At 36.6% G+C, this 8,830-nt stretch overlaps 1 pseudogene; it reads right to left on the reverse strand.

Moving 5' to 3' along the window:
* Positions 1 to 4,185: 4,185 nt before the first annotated feature.
* LOC102015471 lies at positions 4,186 to 5,691 on the reverse strand (annotated as a pseudogene).
* Between the last annotated feature and the right edge of the window lie 3,139 nt (positions 5,692 to 8,830).

Genomic DNA, 8,830 nt, shown 5'->3' on the forward strand with positions numbered 1-8,830 from the left:
ACCTGAAATACTTCACTCCAAGCTCTTCTTCACCTGATGGTTTGTTTTGAGAAATCTGCCATGATTCTAATGGCTTTCCTTTATATGTGATTTTTTTTCTCTAACAACTTTTAATATTCTGTGCTTTTGCTGAACTTCTGGGATCTTGATCACTATTTGTCTGGGTATAGATTTATTTTGGTTATGGCTAATTGGAGTTCTATGTGCTTCATTTATCTGTATTCAATTCTTTTTCCATGCTTGCAAAATTTTCTGTTACTTCTGCAAATAGTCTTTTTATGTCATTTGTGTTGACACCTGCTATTTCATTGATACCTATTAATCTTACATTGTTTTTGTTTGCTTCATCTTGCAGCTACTGAATTGTTATTTCCTTGTTCCTTGTTATTTTTGAGAGATCATTCCTTTTACGATCATTAGCTGTAATGCTCTTAATGTGAATGGCCTCAAATCTCCAATTAAGACACAGGATGGCAGATTGAATCAAAACACAGAATCTAACTGCCGATTGCATTCAGGAAACTCATCTAATCCAAAAAAGATATTTATAAACTAAAAACTGAAGGATGGAAAACAATATTTCATGTATCCAGATCCTGAAAACAAGCAGGGTTTAGCAATTTTAATCTCAAAGAGCATGAACTTCAAGCTAAAACTGATCAGAAGGGACAAAGAAGGTCACCAGTTAAAGGAACAATTCAGTAAGAAGAGATAATGCTTATAAACATACATCAAATACTGAAGCACTTATCTTCATAAAACAAATACTGCTAAACATAAAAAGTCAAATAAACAGTAACACAATCATAGTGGAGGATCTTAATACCCCACTTTTTCAAACAGATAGATTCAGATAAACAAAATAATCAATAAAGAAATATCAAGGCTGAACCACACTAATAAGCATATGGACTTAATAAATATCTACATAGTATTCCACTCTACTATGACAGAGTGTACATTCTTCTCTGTAGCTCATGGTACTTTCTAGAAAATAAATCACATACTAATCCACAAAGCATGCTTCAGTAAATATGAAAGAATAAAAATCACCCATGTTTACTAGCAGACCACTGTGCACTGAAAATAGAAATCAACGACAGAAGAAACCACAGAAAATTTGGAGGCACTTGGAAACTTAATAACACACTCTTGAACATCGAATGGTTCTGAGAAGAAATCAAGTAAGAAATTAAACAGCTTCTGGAAGCAAATGGCAATGCCTGTCCAACACACTGGAACCTATTGGACAGAATGAAAGCAGTCCTAGGAAAGGGGCTCACTGCAGTCAATCTACACATTAGGAAAACAGAGTAAGCACAAAAAGTAACCTAGTGAAGAACCTTAATAAGATACTTGAGAAACAACAGCAATCCAAATCTAAACTGGAGTGCAGGAGGGCAATCATAAAGATTAGAGCAGAAATCAATAAAACTGATACTAAAATAAAGTTCATGAGTTGAAGAGCTGGTTCTCTGAAAGCATAAGCAAAATAGATAAACTGTTAGCCAAACTTACCAAGAGAAAAAGAAGAGACTCACATAAATGCACTTAGAAATGAAAAAGGCAAAAATCGCAGGAGACACCATAGCATCTCAGAAGATAGGAACTACTACAAAAAACTGTATTGCCACAAATTGGCAAATCATGAAGAAGTGGGATCCAAAGTCTAACCATCAAAATACTGACACAGGTTGGGACTACCCATTATCCCCTTCAGCAGATTTGACACCTAGGGGAGGGGCTTGGTGTTTCCCCTTCCGAGGGAGGGTTGGATGCACCCCCTTTTTACTGGGGTTGGGAACATCATCTACAAATATGCAATTTTACCACCACCCAAACACCATACTTTTGAAGCAGCCTGATTTCATTTATCTAAACTATCAGCCAGTGAATTCTGCCCCATTACTCTAGCTGCTGATGGATGCACTTTCATTTCAATTCTGAATTTTGCCCCTTACCCTGGCTGAGAAAGTTTTCTGCACATACTCACTTTTTCCTTCTGCCTCACTTTTTCTTTTCTTTTGCTCACTTTTTTTCTTTTCTGAAAGTTCTCCACATGCACTACCTTTTCTTTTTCCTTTTCTTTTCTTTTCCTTTCCTTTTCTTTTCTTTTGCCCCATTATTTTGGCTGAGACAGTGTTTTCACATGCACTCACTTTTGCTCTCTTCTCTTTTCTTTTCCTTGGGGGCCTTTTCCTCAGTTTCAGTTTCATTTTCTTTTCTTTTTTTCTTTTGCTATGAAGCACCTTATCACTTATGACACCTTCTGCTCAGGTGGCCCTTCCCTGGTAGGGTTTTTCTCCAGTCTGGACTTTCTCAAGTCCCTGCTCAGACTTTCCCTGGTCCCAAATCCCTGTTTGGGCACCATTTGTAAGGACCTAGCCTATTCCAGTCAGGCCCCTGTTCTGTCCTTGTTCAAGTTCCTGGTCAGTCCCTGCTCAGATGCCACTTGTAGGAAATTAACCTTCCCCAGCAGGTCCTTGTTTGGGCACCACTTGTAGGGAACCAGCATACTAATTTGTCACCTGACGAGGGGAGAAATGAGGATGAAAGACAAAAGAGACACAGTTTAGAATGTGGTAGCCAGGGAGCGCTTACCTCTAGTGGACAGACAGCACCTGAGCATCCGGCTCACTTCGCCTTTATTCACTCTGACCTGAGTACGAGCAATTAGAGTGCAAAAGATTCATCTGCCTCCTACTGCCTGTTAGTATATGCCCAGGTAAACAACTGGATCTCAGCTGTGTTGACATTTCCCTAGAGCCCGTGATGTGCCACACTGCCTGCGTGCCACCTTTCTCCTTTGTGTTCACAGAAGCCAGTTGGTCCTCGACTCTCACTGTCTGCTCTCCCTCATTTCATTATAATATGAATCAACGTTTTAGGTTTTGTTTACATTCTCCCTAATCCCAAATAGATCAAGATTTTCTTTTATATTTTATTCTTCTAACTGTACAATTTCAATCTTTTATGTTTAGGATTCATTGAAGTTGATGTTTATATATTTTATTCCATTTTTCTGTTTACTTTTACAGTTTTAGCATAATGTTTTTTTATATCTTTTGTTTGTGAGATGTTCTCTGCCCCATCTGTCCTTCTTTTACAAAATCGATGATCTTACGCATTGGACTTCTCTGGAATGTTTGCCAAGTTCTACAATGTTGTTGAAGGTAAGATTGGAATTTCTTTTATTTATGGATTCATTTAAGGAAAACTGACATCATAAAAATCTCTAACTTATGCAGATCTTTTCAAAATGTCAAGTATTGTACATTTTTTTCTATAGAGCTCTCATATATACTTTATTACTTTTTGCTGGCTATTATATAGCTGTTGTTGTAATTATGAAGGGTATCACTTAAAAATTATATTTTCTCATTAATTATTAGTGTGATGGAAACACTATTGAATATTTATAAATTAATGTTGTATTTAGCAAATCTTCATTCTAATATGTTGTTGATACTGTAGGATTTTCCACTCTGGATTGGAATCCAGGGCAGTTGAATAGCCATCTCTCTTTTTCCACTCTCTGGTCCACTTTGCCTGTGATAGAGATTGTTTATTTCTAGACAATTTGGTAGAATTTGCTTGTATAATACTCAGGATATAATGTTTAAAGGAAGAATGAATTCTTTATTGTTCTAATTTAATTAACAGTTTGAGTTTATTCTCATTTTATATTTTATCTTGCATTGATATTTGATATTTGCTTACTTTTCTAGACATTTATTCTTTTTGTCTAGGTTTTCAAATATATTATTAGGTATATATAATTTTAAATTTGTAATTTCTTTCTGTATTTTGTTGGTGTACACTTTTTACTTCATTTTTTCCTGCCAGAAGCTTGTCTATTTTATTGATCTTTAAACATTCAGGTTTTTCTTTGCTAAAAATTTAAAATTTTTCTATTTTTATGTGTGACTGTAGTCCAGTATTTTATTATTTTCTGATCTTCTTTTCCCTTCCTTCTTGTTTCTTAGGGTTTACTCTGTTGTTCATTTCCAGTTTCCTGAGGTAAGCACTGAGTTCATTACTTTAAATTTTTTCCTGTTTTCTTTTTTAAGACACACTTACTTGTATTCCAAGGGCGTGTGATTTATTACCTGTCAACTACTTCCAAACAGAAATCCCTACATAAATAGAGCCCGTCTATATTCAATTGAGTGACGGTGTTAGTCTTCAGTACAACTTTTGCAAATAAATAAAGGGAAGAGGTAAAATATTGGGATTTTCTGGGTGAATATTAAAATTTCTTCTTGGTGAGTTGTAAGATGTCTTCTTGTTCCTGACCTTTTTTCCTGGCGCTGTGCTGCTTTCTAAACTATGATCTCTGAGTGCTTCCTTTGGTTATATATCTCAGCACAGAATCGGCCAGTGGTTCCCCCACAACAGTCCTTTTCCTTTTATTCTCGGGAATTTGTGAGTGGTAGAAATCAGCTGGATTGCAACAACAGTTCCAAAATGGAAGTACTTAGGGAAGGCATGTTGGTCATTTTTCTTGTAAAACCTTTTTGGGCCCATGCTTACTCTCATCTTCAGAGCTTTGAGATCATTTTTAAGTTCATCTGTCTGTTCTGGAGATTTCATACCAAACTAACAATCATCTGCAGTTTTTTGCTACCCTTTCCTGTGCTTTTTCAGAAGTTGATGCTGTAATTCACTATATGGTTGAACACAATAGTTTTTTTGCAAAGTCAAGTGTAATAATAGCTTTCTGTAGAAGCTCATTTTCTTTTTCTTCTTAATCTGTGTTATAGTTTTCTACTTAAACTGAAGTTTTTCTGCACTGAACTTAATTTACACACTGCCCAACTGCCTGAAACTCAGACCAGGATCCATACTGCTACTTGTCAATTTCAGAAGTTTAGACTTTGAGTTATTTATTAAGTCATCTTCATCACTCTATTCATCTTTATTTTTGCCACCGCCTGATGATTCTTATTCACTGTTTTCATCCTCTTCCTTTTCTTCCTCTTCACTTTCTTCCATGGTGGAAACCTCACTTGCCTTATCTTCTAAGTAGACATTTTTATCAGCATTCAACCAATGAATTTTGTCAATTACAAATAATGCATTGTCATGCGATGTATTTTCTGAGCCTTCATTCAATGATTCCTATTTTACCATTATTTTCAACAAAACACACAGTGTTCTCTTCACTTTCACTGCTTTCAGATTGCTAGCTTTCAACATTGCTGAGAGCTACTAAGGCAGAATCGTCCACATTCTGATACTGGTTGGTCTCAAGTTTGTTTGTCTGATATCCTGTTCCAGATATATATGCCTTTCACTGCTGTTGTCCTCACTGACAATTTTACTAGTAGACTCTGCATCATCATCAGCATGAAGACCACTGAACTTCGTGAAGTCACTTATTTTTATGGTGCCTTTTCTCTCTTTATCCCATCTATTCACCTCCAGAACTGCAAATGTTTGAGGTAATGATTTCATTACAGCTACACAGTTCAGATTTGAGGGCTCTGATGTGGTTTTATTATTTTGAGGGGTTGAATACTTTTGAGAAACAATCTGCTGATGCCTAGTGTCCTGAAATTTAGAAAGACATTTCAACTGATAATTTTTATCATTTTACTTTTCCTCTTCTATTACTCTACTGTCCTTTTCATCCAAATTCTGAGAGGTCTTTCTGGTATCTGAATCCTCTGATTTCATGGACATATCCATGATTCATGTTTCATCTTCTGGTATAATAGTGTAATTATTCTGAGTTTGTACCTGTAATTCCCTTGGCATAATCCTGGATATTCTCTTATGTGTACTTTCAGAGAATGAAATATCAGAGCATGATGATTCAGTATCAGATATAGTTGCTGCATGTGATTTGTGGCTTTGATCTGTTAGAATTTAGCCTTACTTCTGGTTCTTGTTATTTCTGAGCAAGGCACAATTCTAGAAATACTTGAAGCGTGAGATTCTGCTTCAGGCACAACTTCTTCAGCAACAAGACTTCTGGGAAGATTGCTGAGTGATGAGCAGCAGAGAAAGAGCCTCTCTGAAATTTGGTTTCCAGATGCTGAAATATAGCAACGTGAGGAAGAGAAGAAAGAGGGAAATGAGTCCCTGGAACCTAGGAAGGGTCTGAAGTGAGAATTAAAGTACACAGGGGACAGCAAAGAGAGAGACTTCAACAAAGAAGAAGGATATAGCAGGTGGCACTTTTTTCCTGAGCCCAGACTCAGTACATGGGAGGTGTGGCTTAAACCTGAACACACATGGTGGCTACTGATGACCTGAGGGGTCTCCACAGAGAGATGCACAAATGACGTGGAAGAGCTGATACAGTGAACTGCAGTGGCTAGTGAACTATTCAGGTTCAGATGCCCCCCATGAGAGGGCAATTGGCCAGTAGCCATCTTGGAGAGGGTCAAAATGAGCCCAGAACTCAGAACAGCTGCTGGCCAGTTCCATCTATTGGCTCCCAGTATCAGGGCAAGGCTGCCAAGTTCAAATTGGCAGGAGGTCAGGGAGCTGAGTTCAAGTCAGCAGGACATGCAACCTCACAGCAAGAAACAACATGAACTTCAGTGGAACTGAAGGTGCAGTTTACTGGGATTATGAATTACCCTGCCATAAATCTATGGCTGGTTTGCTGGGATTAGTCAACTTGGATCTGGACTCAGGCTGCCCACCTTGTCTACCAGTAACAGCAGAGACACACTTTGAAGGGAACATTTTAAAGAAATTTTTCTTTTTTCTTTCTATTTTTCTTTTTCTTTATGTTTTGTTTTGTTTCTTCTTTATTGTTCTAGTTTTTATGAGGGTGGACATGGTTTCTACCTTTGATGTTCTATCTAGTTCTTGTTTTTATTTCTTCCTTCTATCTTTCCCCCATATTCTTCACCATTTTCTCAAAGTTTGCATAGTTTTCCTTGGTCCTCCAGGCTTGCTTCTAATCTCTTCCTCTTCTTCTATTTTTTCCCCTTAGCCTCCTTACATTTTCTCCCCTGAGGGTAAAATTGCCATATTGAAGGCTTATTTACTGTATACCACTTTATGGTTCATTGTAGATCTTGTTATATAATTGTCAATCTAACTCACATGGTTAAAGGGGGCAAATTAAAAGTTACCACAGTTTGTCATTTTCTAAGCTGTGTTTAATGCTATAATTTTTTGCTGATTGCACTGCATTAGCCAAGGTGACATAATTGTTCCAATTGATTGTTCTTCCTAGTATATTAAAACTGGGATTGCTTAAGGGTCATAAACAATACTATAGACCAGTGCCAGAGAACCAGGGGCTGGGCAAAGTAGACATCAACTTCTCATCTCCAGTAAACTGAAGAGGTAGGATCTTGCAACAGACTTAAAACCTAAAATCCAGGCACACCTGGAAGACATCTCTGAGAAGCAGTCATTTCCTAAGGGTTCTAGCTACTTGCCATAAGCAACTTACAAGCATCAACCTAGTAATTAAACTAAAATAAATAGAAAATGAGAAGACACTTAAACAAGATGCAACCCCAGACTTCCAGCTTTCCAAAGGCAAAACCAGAGGGCAGTGAGGTGAAACAATTTTAAGGCCACTCACCTGGATTTTATGAAGTAGTAACAGTGGAAGTAATACAGATAAATTAAGCTGTAGAAAAACTTAAATCAGAAATAATTTTTCAGATAACTACAAAGATGGTGACCATAATGAAAGACATGTTTAGCAACTCTAGAGAATACAGATTTTTTTCAAAGAAGCACTTAGGAAAATGATGGAAACTATGAATGTCCAACATAGAAAAGAAATGCAATCCACGAAACAGATTCACACATATGTCCATTGAACAGATATCCAGCAGATGAGACAATGTGAAAACAGAATATCAGATATAGAAGATATGATTGCAGTTAACAATCATGAAAGGAAAGATTTCTTTAAAATAGCAAGGGACCATGGGAAATGAATCCAGCAGCCTCTAGCTGATGCAAAGAAGAATAACATAAGATTGATCAGAGTCAATGAAAAACAGGAGATAATGCAAATGGTATTAAAATGAAAAACCCTGTTCACAGAAGTCATTGCAGAGAAGTTCCCAAGCAGGGAAAAATAATTTGACTTACACATAAGTGAGGCATATAGAACTCCAATTAGCCATGAAAAAAATCTATAGCAAGGCATATAATAGTCAAGAGTTCAGAAATTCAATACAAGCTCAGAATATTAAAAGCTGTTAGAGAAAAGAAACAAATCTCCTACAAAGAAAAGCCTGTCAGAATCACAGCAAGTTCCTCAACACAAACCCTCAAGTAAAGGAGAGCTTGGAGTAAAATATTTTAAGTCCTAAGAGTAAACAACATCCAACCCAGATTGATATATCCTGCAAAACTCTTTCAAAATTGATGGAGAAATAAGATACTTCCGGGGCAAAGTATACCTGGGGAAATTCATGACTGCTAAATCTGCACTCCAATATATTCTAAAGTATATTCTAGATAAAAATTGATGAGGCTATAGAAAAAAATCAACTCAGAAATAATTTCTCAGATAACTACAAGTCCATGAATCCAAACAGAATGAATCCACCAGCAGAGGAGGAGAAAATGAAACCAGCATCAGGAAAATGACATGACAAGAATAAGTCAATACATATCAGTAATAACCATCAATATTAATAGTCTCAATTCACCAATCAAAAGAAACAGACTGGCAGAATGGATCAAGAAGGAAGATTCTTTCTGGAGTGAGATACAGTCTTAGTGTACTAATTTGCATCTTTTGAATGACCAATGATGTTGAACTTTTTTTATATTTATTTATTATTTCTATTTCTTCATCTGAGAAATGCATATTCATCTCAGATGCCCATTTTTGGAT

Source organism: Chinchilla lanigera, unplaced genomic scaffold (assembly GCF_000276665.1).
Source record: "Chinchilla lanigera isolate Chin_1 unplaced genomic scaffold, ChiLan1.0 scaffold00049, whole genome shotgun sequence".
Lineage (NCBI taxonomy): Eukaryota > Metazoa > Chordata > Mammalia > Rodentia > Chinchillidae > Chinchilla > Chinchilla lanigera.